A 13,807-nucleotide genomic window follows, 5' to 3' on the forward strand; every position below is an offset into this window, starting at 1 on the left:
TCAAGAATAGGAGAATTCTTACCTTACATGCCAATAATTACTCTTTTTACACCTTACTTCACTGCGAAGAAAGCCCGAATCCAATAACACGGCAAAGCGGTACGACGAAATCGCAACGGTGCTCAGAACTGAATATTGTTCTTGATGAAAATTATACATTTCTTTCTTCCAAATTCATGAAGTATATCAACAACAATATAACAATAACATCAACTATTGTCCATATACAAGGGAATTCCATCGAGAACACAACAATACATATACAAATTCTCCCTCAAGATTCCCAGCTTCCAAGAAACGAGCAACTATGACCACAACGCGAGATAGAATTATGAGAACTCGAGGGTTTCGGAGGATAATCAAAAAGAGCACTTAATTTAAGCTTGCCTTATATTGATAGTCACGTTTCCTCTTCAAAACAACCTCTCCCCAAGGTTAAATTGCTGGAAACGTTCATGCCCAAGGAATTTACTCAAAGTTCATGTAAAATTTCCCAAAGTGGAAGAAGGAACCATCTCAAATGTAAAAGTGTTGTATTTGTTTCTTGCTGGTACGTGTCTTTTAAATTTACATAAGACATCAATGTGACCACTCTTAAATCAAAGTGGGCCCACCTTAATTATTACACTCAATGGTGCCATTTTAATTCTAAAGGAAACAAAACATTTTCATCCGTGTGTACAACCATATATATTAGTCATCTCCTTTATTTCATGAAATGAGCCCACGTGGAAAGGTGTACTTTAATACTTATCCAATTTAATGTTTACTTAATTCCCTAATTGCATGTTTGTCCCCCAAGTCAGATCTTAAATGCACCATCCCTTCTTTTCTTTTTTTGGATAATAATGGAGTCAAACCTTAATCATTACATATATTGTATAAAAAATACATTCTTTGATAAAGATGCCACCTACCTCCTCATAATATGTATTAGTCACCGGTTACCCCATTTCCATAGCCCCCACGTGGATGCCCATTTCCCATGCACATCCATAATTTGCTAGTCAACTTAATAATGTCCCGTTAAAATCCAACACTTAATAATTTATCCGTATGATTAATTTCTTGATCTCAATTCACTTAAATGGTGATCATTTTCAACACACTTTATATACTCATTACCATGACCGTGTAATATAACATTAGTCCATAACCTCATTTGCCATACATAAAATATTATTTCCAATCATCGTCATCACATTTTTGTCTTAAATCATTTCGGGATTTCATCCCATGTATACACCAAGTTCTTTGATTTTCATACTTGAAATGACCAAATCCTCCGGGCTCGAATAAATTTGCTCATGTTTGGCGGTTCAATTTCTTAGTCTAAAAATACGGGGTATAACAAAAAACCTTGTCGGAAAACCCATTTTGGGACAAAACCGTACTAAGGAAAAGAGTGCAACACGTATTTTCAGATTTGGATTCTTTTCTCTGCCTGGTACGCAGCTTTCTGCAAAAAAGAAAGGTCAAAAATAGAGAAAACATGGGGTATTCTTACCTCAGCAGTAGTATCTCTTTAGATGAGCCACATTCCAGTTATTGCGCAGCCGTTGCCCAACCATGGACTCCAACTGGTATGATCCTTTACCCGTTACCTCGGTTATCTTGTAGGGTCCTTCCCAGTTCGGGCCCAGTTTTCTTTCGTTGGGATTCTTGGTGTTCAAGGTAACTTTTTGGAGCACCAAGTCCCCAACTTGGAAATGACGAAAATTGGCTCTCCGATTGTAGTACCTTTCCACCCTCTGTTTTTGGGCAGCAATACGGACCAACACGTTTTCCCAAAGCTCATCCGTGAGGTCGAGTCTTACGGCCATGGCCTCTTCGTTTGATTCCTCGGTTGCATATCGGAACCGGAGGGTCGGTTCACCAAATTCTACGGGGATAAAAGCTTCAGCCCCGTAAACCAACGAGAAGGGAGTCTCCCCCGTGCTCGATTTCGATGCGGTTCTGAAAGCCCACAATACCTCCGGTAATATTTCTCTCCAATGATGCTTTGATGCTTCAAGTCTTTTCCTCAGGTTTTGGATTATTGTCTTGTTCGTGGATTCCGCTTGTCCGTTTGCGGACGGGTGGTACGGGGTTGATACAATTTTCTTGATCTTCAACCCTTCGAGGAATTTGTTGACTCTGCCGCCTACGAACTGGGGCCCGTTATCACAAGTTATCTCGGCGGGGATGCCAAAGCGACAGACGATGTGATCCCATATGAAGTCAATGACCTCCTTTTCTCTGATTTTTTCAAAGGCCTGCGCTTCAACCCATTTGGAGAAATAATCAGTCATAAACAAAATAAAACGGGCTTTACCTGGTGCCCATGGTAACGGACCGACGATGTCCATTCCTCACTTCATGAAAGGCCAGGGAGATACCACCGAATGTAACAACTCTCCAGGCTGATGAATTATCGGAGCATGCCTCTGACACCCATCACATTTACGGACAAAATTTTTTGAATCTTCGTCCATCCGGTTCCAATAATAACCGGCCCTGATAATCTTTCGGACCAGAGCATCAACACCGGAATGATTGCCGCAGGTCCCTTCGTGCACCTCTCTCATCACATACTCCGTCTCTCCAGGACCCAAACACTTGGCCAGGGGTCCAAAGAAAGACCGCCGATATAATTGGCCGTCTACCAAGCAAAAACGGGCAGCTTTGGTCCTTAATGACCGTAATTCTTTTGGGTCATTTGGGAGCTTCCATCACGCAAGTAGTCGATGTACTGGTTGCGCCAATCCCAAGTTAAACCCATTATGTTTATTTCGGCGTGTCCGTTTTCTATGGCCGTGTTTAACAAGTGCACCGTTGCCCCGGGGTTGATTTCCTCCCCTTCGACCGAGGATCCCAAATTTGCTAATGCATCGGCCTCGCTGTTCTGCTCCCTTGGTATGTGCTGCATGGTCCATTATTTAAATCGATGTAGTACCACTTGGGCTTTTTCGAGGTACCTCTGCATCCGTTCGTCCTTGACCTCGAAGACGTCGTTCACCTGGTTTACGACCAAAAGCGAATCGCACTTTGCCTCGATTATTTTGGCCCCCATGCTTCGAGCCAATTCCAAACTTGCAATCATAGCCTCATACTAGGCTTCATTGTTAGTCAATTTAGCAGTTCTAATGGACTGTCGAATGGCATCCCCGGTCGGGGTTCTAAGGACGATCCCAAGCCCGGAACCTTTGAGGTTCGAGGCCCCATCCGTGTGCAGAGACCAAATGCCCGAGGCCTTTCCTGAGGTCAGCAGAAGCTCTTTCTCGACCTCGGGGACCATAGTCGGGGTAAAATCTGCCACGAAGTCGGCCAAGATCTGGGATTTGATGGTCGTTCGAGGTTTGTACTCGATATCATAACCGCTAATTTCTACAGCCCATTTAGTTAATCTACCGGCTAACTCCGGTTTATGCATGATGTTTTTAAGAGGGTAAGTAGTTACTACACATATTGGATGGCATTGAAAATAAGGCTTGAGCTTTCTGGAAGCGCTTACCAATGCTAACACCAATTTTTCCAAATGGGGATAACGGGTCTCCGCATCCCCCAAAGTTCTACTTACGTAATAGATAGGGAATTGTGTACCTGATTCTTCTCAGACCAAAATGCCACTTACCGCTACTTCGGAGACAGCAAGGTAGAGAAAAAGCGGCTCGTCTTCCTTCGGTGTGTGCAGCAGCGGGGGGCTAGACAAGTACCTCTTCAATTCTTGTAAAGCTTCTTGGCACTCCGGTGTCCAAGCAAAGTCGTTCTTCTTCCTTAGTAAGGAGAAGAAACGATGAATCTTGTCCGAAGACCTCGATATGAAGCGGCTCAATGCCGCTATCCTTCCAGTGAGCCTCTGTACTCCCTTGACGTTATTCACTACTTCGATATCCTCGATGGCCTTGATTTTGTCCGGGTTGATTTCAATGCCCCGGTTTGACACCATGAAACCCAAAAATTTACCGTACCGGACCGGACACCGAAGGCGCATTTTTCCGGGTTGAGCTTCATGTTATACTTGCGGAGCATGTCGAAGGTTTCCTGCAAATGCTTCAAATGGTCCTCTGTTTCCAGGGACTTAACAACCATATCGTTAATATAAACTTCTATTATTTTTCCTATTTGTTCTTCGAACATCCCTTTAACTAGGCGTTGGTAAGTTGCACCGGCATTTTTTAGGCCAAAATGCATTACATTATAACAGTAAGTCCCATACCGGGTGATGAAGGATGTTTTCTCTTGATTCCCCAGGTGCATCCGAATTTGGTTATACCCGGAGTAAGCATCGAGAAAACTTAACATCTCATGCCCAGCCGTCGCATCGATCATTCTATCAATGTGAGGCAACGGGAATGAATCCTCCGGGCATGCTTTGTTTAAATCCTTGTAATCAACACACATTCGAAATTTATTACCTTTATTGGCCCCGGGGGGAGCTCGAATTGATCGTCCTCCACCTGAATCTTCGACTCGTATCGGTTATGGACATCAGCCCATGTCACGGCCTCGTAGTCCAGCAAGCTTTCTTTTAATTTGAACGAGGCTGTTGAACTCTGAACATTGAGCCCCTTTATGAAAGCTTGTGCAGCCCACTATTCTGGAACCGGGGGGAGTTCCATCCGCTCCCTTTGGAATCGGCTGACGAACTCTCGTAATAACTCGTCGTCCCTTTGGGTTATGCGAAAAATGTCGGCCTTACGGGCCTGCACCTTTTTGGCACCGGCATGGACCTTGATGAAGGCATCGACGAGCATTTTGAAGGAGGTGATCGAATGCTCGGGTAGATGGTCGTACCATGTCAATGCTCCTTTTGACAGAGTTTCCCCAAACTTTTTCAGCAACACCGATTCAATTTCGTCCTCCTCCATATCATTGCCCTTTATGGCGCATGTGTATGAGGTCACGCGCTCGTGCGGGTCCGTTGTGCCGTCATATTTCTGGATATCCCGCATTCTAAACCTCTTCGGGATTAATTTCGGGGCCGCACTCGGAGGAAAAGGCCTTTGGATATACCTCTTCGAATCATGCCCTTTCAGTAAAGGCGGAGCCCCCGGGATTTGATCCACCCGAGAGTTGTATGTTTCGACCCTCTTCTCGGTCGTGTCTACCCGTTTTACCAAAGTTTCGAGCATTTTTAGAACCTCGGTTGAGGATCCAGCTCCGGATCCATTGCTCTCAATAACACGTGCCTCCTCCCTTTTGGGTTCAGCAACACCGCTCGTTTTTTCCGGGGTCTTTGTATCCCCTCCGTTCTGCAACCGGGCTATTGCGACACCCTGCTCGGCAATCGCCGCTCTCTGCTCCTGTAACATTTCAAAAATTAAACGTAGGTCAATATTATCATTGGGTGTACCCGGTTCTTTCCGGTCCTGTGCCCGGGACAAAGTAACAGAATTGTGGGTATTTAGAGGAACAGTGGCCGGTAAAGTGGCATTCTCCTGGTCTACGGTGTTTTGTCGGTTGAGGCCCTCCCTCGAATTAACGGGGTTAGGATCATCGGGGTTTGGTGGTCCTCGTGGACCGCTTCCTTCGTTTTCGGCCACGATTTCGTTGTTGTTGACATGACCGGATTTCCCACTGTCAGCCATTTAGTCCGTTTTCTCAGGTACGAACAGAAGGTGTTTTTGATTTAGATGGGTAAGATAGAGATCAAGATAAAAGACCACTATTATCCTGGCCCCACGGTGGGCGCCAAACTGTTTACCCCGGTTTCGGATAATCAATTAAATTTGTGGATGAGGTATAGGATATGTGGCTATGTCTTTGTGCTTATTTGATAAAGAGAAGAAATATATAAATATACTATATAAAGGAGCAATTGATGATCAATGGTTAGCTATGTACTCGTGTATATATTAATACATAAACGATATTTGATTTAGGAAACGTAAGAATTTAGCACAAGAAATGTGGATCGAATCTGCTTATTGAAAGAGAGATTTATGTATTTTGCTATTACAAGAGCTTTTTGGTAATGTAGAAGCCAACCCTCTAAAAGGAGGCCAATGCCCCTTATTTATAGTGTTGCCCCATGGGTTTCATACAACATAAGAAATAATAAAATAAAGAAAAAGTTTTGAGTTGGATTAGGTTGACCGTACGGTCTGACACCCGTACGATTGGCAGTTGAACACAACAGGACGCCAACGATGTTGACACCCAATTTCTTTATTCCTATTTTTATTTCTGCGGTCTTCTAAATTTATTGGCGAGCTAAACATTTTTCACTATTAATATCGTTATTTTCATTTTTTTACCATTACTAGCAATACTTTATCACAAATTTCAAAAGGGTTTGTCATCATTTCATTTTCGGATTTGGACTCGTTAAATTAATTATAAGTGTACACTTTATTAAATCTTTATTTTTTACATATTAATCACTAATTGTCATCATTATACATATACAAGTTAATCACTAAGAAGCCCAAAAGGAATTAAATTGAAGGAGAAAAGGCCATAAAATTTCAGCCAAATTGAACCCAATCAGCCCGCAAAACTCTTTTTTCAGACCAGCCCAATTGGCCCATTTTCGCCCAAAATGCAGCAGCCTATCTTTTACTCAACTCAATCCATAATTCTTTAATTCATTTCCTTAAACCCTAAAGAAAACTAAGAGCCTCACTATATAAGAAAGGGACGGACAGAGAGACAAGGGAAGATCGAATACCCTAACAAAAAAGAATCATACACTTAGCAGCCGCAGTCAGCAAAAATAAATAAAAAAATAGAAAACGTTAGCAGCTTAAAACAACCCAAATGCAAACAGCTCTTTAACCCTTTTACCACCATGAAAACAAGTTGTTAACCACCATAACTCCACTTTAGCGCCACCACTGTTACATTGGAAAAACAGTTCGCTCATCTCTATCACCTCAAAAACAGCCATTTAAATAACTTGAGCGGCCTCAAACAACATTGAAACCCAACCCATAAAAACACCACGAAACGACCATTTTCGGCGAGATCTTGTTCGAAGTTTTCCGGTCCAGCTTCGGTTGCAACTTCTTGCTGGTCGAGTTCGGTTTATTTGTTCATGACAGCTGCTAAGAGTAAATTCTGAGACCTCAAAGCCCTTGTTCATTGCACCACAAAAAGGTTAGATCTTAACCCGATTTTATTTTCACCAGGTTACTATATTTTGGTGTGTGAGCAGTCATGTATCTATGTTATGATAAATAGGACGTTAAAAGGGTATATTCATTTAGTTTTATGCGTGTCAAGAGAAGATATGATCCGGACTGTTTTTATTTAGTGCCTATATTAGTTAAGTTTGAGTCTTTAATGCTTCTAAAAAATATGGCATATTAAGATTGTTCTCCATATCTTGTTGTACTGAAATGAGCCGTATGATGATATTGAAGTTATATGACTTAAACCTCTCTTTGTACTGGTTTATGTTTATTATTTAGCACAATAAAACTCATGCCTATTTTCTTTCTCCATGAATCAAATCTCTGATAGCATGTTTAAAACATGTGTAAAGGTTTTTTTTTTCAAAAGAAGCTTGAGTTATAATTTTTCTTAATGAAATCTATCGTCTGTGTCCTTCACCCTGGTTGACATCGTAAGTACATGTAGTATGTTACGAATATTTGATTCTGAATGGGAAGATTGCGTTATCATATAGTAAGTTTTGTTTTAGTTATGTTAGATTCTGAATAGGAATATTATTTAGTATCATATGTTATCATATAGTAAGTTTTGTTTTAGTTATGTTAGATTCTGAATAGGAATATTATTTAGTATCATATGTTATCTGAGGAATATTATTTAGTTATCTGTGTACGTGTGCTGGGAGTTCTATTAATAAGCTATGGATATGCAAGCTCAATAATTTGTTTAAATCATCGTGTGTAAAGCCGAGATGTTTTTTTTTCCTTTTTTTGTTTTTTGTATTTCTTTATCCATTCGTTTTGTTACATAAATCAGAATTGAGTTTTTTTCTAATTTCCATTCCCTTCTTTTCTTTCGCATGTACAACCAGAGCCGAAGAGTTTCACTTTGAAACTCAACGATACCGCTTGTCATACCCCATTTTAAACCGGGATTAAAGTAGAAGTATGACGTATTGGAGATTCCTGTTTTTGTGATTTTTAAGGAGTCGCCACCTAATTATTTATGGTGAATTAGGACACCTAAAGTTTATTAAAGTTATGTTTAAAGTTAACTCTGTTTAAGGTCTGCGAAACTTAAGATTCTAGGTAAGGGTTCAATTAGTCTAAAGGGAAGGTATTAGGCACCCTTTAAGACCCATTAACAATGGTTAACCGACCGGACTTAAAATTAATTAGGCTAAATGTAAATATAGTATTATAGAAAAAGGAAAGTAATTTTGTAAGTATGGCTAAAGTCGTAGATAAATATGTAAGAATGCTATTTAAAATAGAACTTGTAAAATAATAATAATTTGTATAAAAGAGTACTTTTAACGCTATTTTGAAAAATATGACTTATAAATATTGTTAAGGTTTTAAAATGAAGTATAATGACGTGGTTTAAAATAATACTTGTAGAAAATAACAATTGCATAAAAGAGTTTAGTCAAAAATGGACTAAGAGAAAGCGGAACGTGTAATGTTTATATGTGGAGGAAATGAATTATGCTAACTAACAAATTAAAAGAGTTATTGTAAGATTAGTGTTAATAAAATTTAAGGGGTCTCCCCAAAAGACTATTAGTTCAATATAGACTATGAAAAGGTTATTTTAACAAACATATATTTCAATGTCGGACAAGAGCTAAAGTAAAACAAATTACTCCACGGAAAGAACCAGTTTACTTGGTCTTCATTTTTTCAAACAAAAAACTAACGCTAGTACAAAAAAAAAACGTGACATTTCTGTTTGTAGGAAAGCTAAGTCTTAAGATGACATCATGTTTTGTTTAACTTATATGATAAGTCCATCTATTAAATATTAGCTGATTTCCACAAATAAAATCCCTATATGATCGAATAAGTATTCTAAAATCAACTTGGGGAAAGATCCACATAATTAAGCAAAGCAGAAACATCGACAATTAATAATCACACCACAAAATATAGCACACATTATAGCAACAAACAACACCAGCGAATGAGAGGGAAATGGAGTAAAGCCATATTTAGCTTCGGTGGAAAAACGAAATTTTAGTGATTCGCCAGTTGACTGCCGAGAAATGTTGCAACTATTTTTCTCTTCCTCTGGTTGCTTTGGTTCAGAGGTTGTGAAACAGACGAGGAAAAATGGATGCAGGTTTAGGCCTGGCAGCATCATTGAGTGTCAAAACGAAACTCCTCGCGGCTCCGGCAAGTCATAAAACAAAAAAGAAAGATATTAGACAAGGGGTATCGACATGCGATTGATGAATAAAAGAAGAGTAGAACAACATATAAAATATGTAAAGTTATGCGTGCACTGATGCCAGAGTCGCAGCTATTAATATCAAGCAAACCAGAAGTGCGCTAACCATTTTTTAGACCAACATAAAACCAATTAGCAAACTGGATGAAATAATATTGCTCAAGAGGTTTCAAAACAGATTTTTTACATCCCATTAGCTCTGTTTCAAAATGAACTTAAGCAAAACTAACCGTGAGGCCGGGACAACCTAATATCAATTAATCAACTTCAACGAGAGTGTTAGCTTAGTCTAATGGACTTATCAATTAACCAACAGTGTCCGAATTAACCCCTTATTAATCCAAACTTTTGGGGTGTTAACATTTTCTGAAAAGGACAAAACCATTTGATATTAAACTGCATATTCAAAACCAATACATAATCATAGAATCAGACGACTGAAGCAGGAGAAATAAACAAAAGGGAAAGGATTGGACAGGATTGTCTCATTTAGAACACATAGCATATTTCAGAGATCACAAACAAAGAGAAATGATTTCGACTAGCATACTAACCAATGCCAAAGCCTTAAGTTTGAATAGGATATCTGAGGAAAGCATGCATTTAGTATGTTCATGGGGACATCAATCACATCCAGACTTAAACAGACAGCTATATCAGTGTAAGCTAGCAAAATTGCAAGATTTTGGTTCAATGTTAATCATGTTCGACCCAAGAGAGTCAATTATGACAATATGAACTAGCATGAACCTCAAACCAACCTTTTAACATTGATCAGATTTCACTTTAACAAAACAGTCATGACAATATAAACTAGAGGATAATACCATTAACCAGACGAGTAACTATCATCTAGCATTAACCAAATTCGACTTAAAACGTGCATCATTGACATGGTAAACTAACTTAGTCTCAAACTAGCCCTTAGACATCAATCCTATCAACTTAAACAAACGACCATGACCTTGTAGATCAACATAAATCTTAAGCTAATCAGCCAGCATCAATCATATCCATTTAAACAGGCAGCTATAACATTGTCAATTAAAGTAGATTCCAGTTAACCAAACATCAGTGATGATAATAACAAATACCATAACATACTAAACCAACCTAACAATAACTATGATCCAACGAAACACTTCGACATATGAAACAAACAGAAAGTACTGAAGCTGCTAATAAACAGATAACGAAGGGAGATTTACCGACCTTTTGTGGGTACAGTGAAGTGGGGCGTCGACGTCGTCGAATCTTCGCTCGAACTCGAACGAACAAACGATGCTTTCGATTAAAACCCAGAATTGATTGTGTGAAAATATGGTGATTTAGAGTAATCCGGCTAAAGTTCACCGGAAAAGTGAAAACTATGGTTGGAAAATGGTGAGTGTCCCTAAACACTGAATCAATTCCTAAAATCCAAAAAAAAATCCCCCCACGGCTAAAGTTCACCGGAAAGTGAATTCACGTTTGGGAAGATGGTATGTCCCTCACAAAACACTCAATAATTCCCTCCAAATACTCGAAATCCTCCCTTTCTGAAAAATGCTCGGTTCTTCTCCCCCCCCCCCCCCCCTTTCCAGAATCAATTTCCATCGATTTATAGGGTTTTGTTTTGGTTTAAGATAAGAGAGAGAGGAGTGTATGAGGTAGGCGTGGGGGACAGTGGTGAGTGGGGAGCAGAGATAGCGATGGTGGAGTGACAGAGAACGTGAGGGGGACAGGGGTTAGTGGAGCGGTGAAGAGAGAAGGAGAAAAGGAGAAGTGAGGGAGGCGGAAGTGAGATTGAAGGAGAAAGAGAGGGAGAGGGATTAGGGTAAAGAAGTTGAAGTGTAGGGGTTGGGCCGGGTAGGAGTTAATTGGGCTGGTCTGTTTTGGGCTGGCCTATTAATTTAAATATGGGCTGATATAAATGGGTTGGGTATTAAAATGTGGATTGTTTATTAAATAGGGAAATAATGTTGTATTGGTATTTTGGGTCATTAATTTGGCTGAAAATTATTGATCCCTCCTCCGCTATTTAATCATTTTTGGGATTCTAATTTAATAACTGGTATAATATATATTATGTAAAGACAATAAATAATTAATACGTAAAAAGTAAATATTTTGCAAAGTGTTGTCTTGTAATTAATTTAACGAGTTCGAACCCAAAAAATGAAATGATGACGAATCATCTAAAATTTGTGGTAAAGTAATACTTGTAATGTTAAAAGATAAAAGTAGCGAGAATAATAGTAGTGAAAATAAAGTATTTAGCTCGTCAATAAATTTAGACGCCCGAGTGAATAAAATTAAATAAAGGAGGGACAAAATTGGGTGTCAACAGATGCCCCTCTTCGACCGGAGATGATGTAAGAATCTTCGGGCGAAGAAGTTGACGTAGTAGCCAATTTTGTTTGGGCCAACGCATATGAGTTTGTAAGAAAGTACGGTTTAGGAAAATTGATGGAAAATATGATGAGGTCCGAAGGATTTATGAAAATTATGGCCGAATCTCAGTTTCGAGTTGCCTACATATCTCGGGCTGCACGAGAATCAGGCCACGTGTAGTTCAAAAGTTTTTGTGGATTCATAATCTTGCGGGGGTTGTAGACAGGTGACGAGAACGTTCAAGAATAGAACATATGTTTATAGCCTCCTAATTATAAATGTGGTGCACAACACACCCATAAGTAGGACTCTACTAGGCACGGTGTAAATTCTTCAAAGATGCCCCAGTGTTGAGTTATGAAAACGCTGGGGATGTAGAAAGGAATATGAGATTGTGAAAAGAGTAGATTCAGTAGAGTTTTAGCGGGAGATGTGAAAGAGAAATTAACCTACGTATCACATGTTTGTGGACGTAGGCGGATTGAGTTCGAGAGTAGATTCGCGACCTTTGCTTGTGAGTTTGGTATTCCTCTTCAGCAAATTTGCCCCAGTTCACTGCGTAAGATAAAGTTCCACGTTGTGTTGCATCTCTGCAGGTTGTACATCCTGCCAAAACTGAGATTCATGTCAAAATTAGTAATAATGTTGAAAGTGTAAAATTATAAAGAGTGTAAAATGATAATAAATATGAGTGTGGGAATGAAGATGAAGCCATGTGGCCAATGTTGTCTCTGGTTGTCTTCAGGGACTTGAATGAATGCGTGATGCGTATGCTGAGGATGTAATAAGGTCTCTAGTTGCGGTTGGAGATAATAGTAGTAAGGCCTCCGGCTGTCTTCCGGGACTCGATGATGTCTGCGAAATTTAAGGTAAATTCGTTAAAGTAGGTAAAGTAGATGATGAAATAAAGAAATAAAGTAAGGAGTAAAGCAAGTGTATAGCCGCTTGGCTTATGCAGATGAGGCCGTGTAGCCATGCGATGTCTCTGGTTGTCTTCGGGGACTTGATGTTATGTCTCCGGTTGTTTTCGGTGACTTGATGCTATGTCTCCGGTTGTTTTCGGTGACTTGATGCTATGTCTCCGGTTGTTTTCGGGGACTTGATGCTATGTCTCCGGTTGTCTTCGGGGACTTGATGCTATGTCTCCGGTTGTCTTCGGGGACTTGATGTTGTGTCTCCGGTTGTCTTCGGGGACTTGATGTTGTGTCTCCGGTTGTCTTCGGGGACTTGATGATGTGTCTCCGGTTGTCTTCGGGGACTTGATGCTATGTCTCCGGTTGTCTTCGGGACTTGATGATATGTCTCCGGTTGTCTTCGGGGACTTGATGTTGTGTCTCCGGTTGTCTTCGGGGACTTGATGTTGTGTCTCCGGTTGTCTTCGGGGACTTGATGCATATGCCGTGTGAGGCATTTAAAGAAATGATATCCTATTAAAGGCGGATGAGCCTAAAGTGTCCTATTAAAGGCGGACGAGCCTAAAGTGTCCTATTAAAGGCGGACGAGCCTAAAGTGTCCTATTAAAGGCGGACAATCCTATCTGTCCTATTAAAGGCGGACGAGCCTAAATGTCCTATTAAAGGCGGACAATGATGTTGTCCCTTTGTCGGGCATTTGAAAGTAATAATGCAATGCTGGTGCGGTGCCTTTGCAGTGCGGGCATTTGAAAGCAGTAGTGCATATGCAGTGCGTGTATTTGAAGAAATGATGTCCTATTAAAGGCGGACGATCCTAAATGTATAGTTATCCTCGGAGTATGATATTGATGCCTCCAGCTGTCTTTGGAGACTTAACAATGATTCCTGCAAAGTTCAGAGTAAAATGGTTAAAGCTGGTAAAGTATATGATAAAATAATTGATAAAGTATGGAGTAAAGTGGTGGAATAGCCGTCCGGCTCATGATGTTGATGGTATCGTGACAGGCCAAATTTAGGACACGTAATCCTGATTTAATTCGCCTTCAATCTCGTCAACCTACAAAAATAGGTGTATAAAGTTATAAAATTATTTTGAAAAAAATAAATTAAAAGATAAGGTTGGAAGTAAAGCCGTGTGGTTTTTGAGGTGAGGCCACAGTGGCCCTGATTGATAGACTTGACTGTTGATCTCC

General features: G+C 40.0%; 1 long non-coding RNA gene across 1 annotated transcript; it reads right to left on the minus strand.

The window, feature by feature from the left end:
- Window positions 1–8,979: 8,979 nt before the first annotated feature.
- On the minus strand, window positions 8,980–10,862 carry LOC132622426 (uncharacterized). Its single transcript, XR_009575894.1, has 2 exons — window positions 10,540–10,862; window positions 8,980–9,267 (listed from the first exon to the last, which is right to left on the minus strand). It is a non-coding gene; the product is annotated as an uncharacterized LOC132622426 (long non-coding RNA).
- Window positions 10,863–13,807: the final 2,945 nt, after the last annotated feature.

Source organism: Lycium barbarum, chromosome 2 (assembly GCF_019175385.1).
Source record: "Lycium barbarum isolate Lr01 chromosome 2, ASM1917538v2, whole genome shotgun sequence".
Taxonomy (NCBI): Eukaryota; Viridiplantae; Streptophyta; class Magnoliopsida; order Solanales; family Solanaceae; genus Lycium; species Lycium barbarum.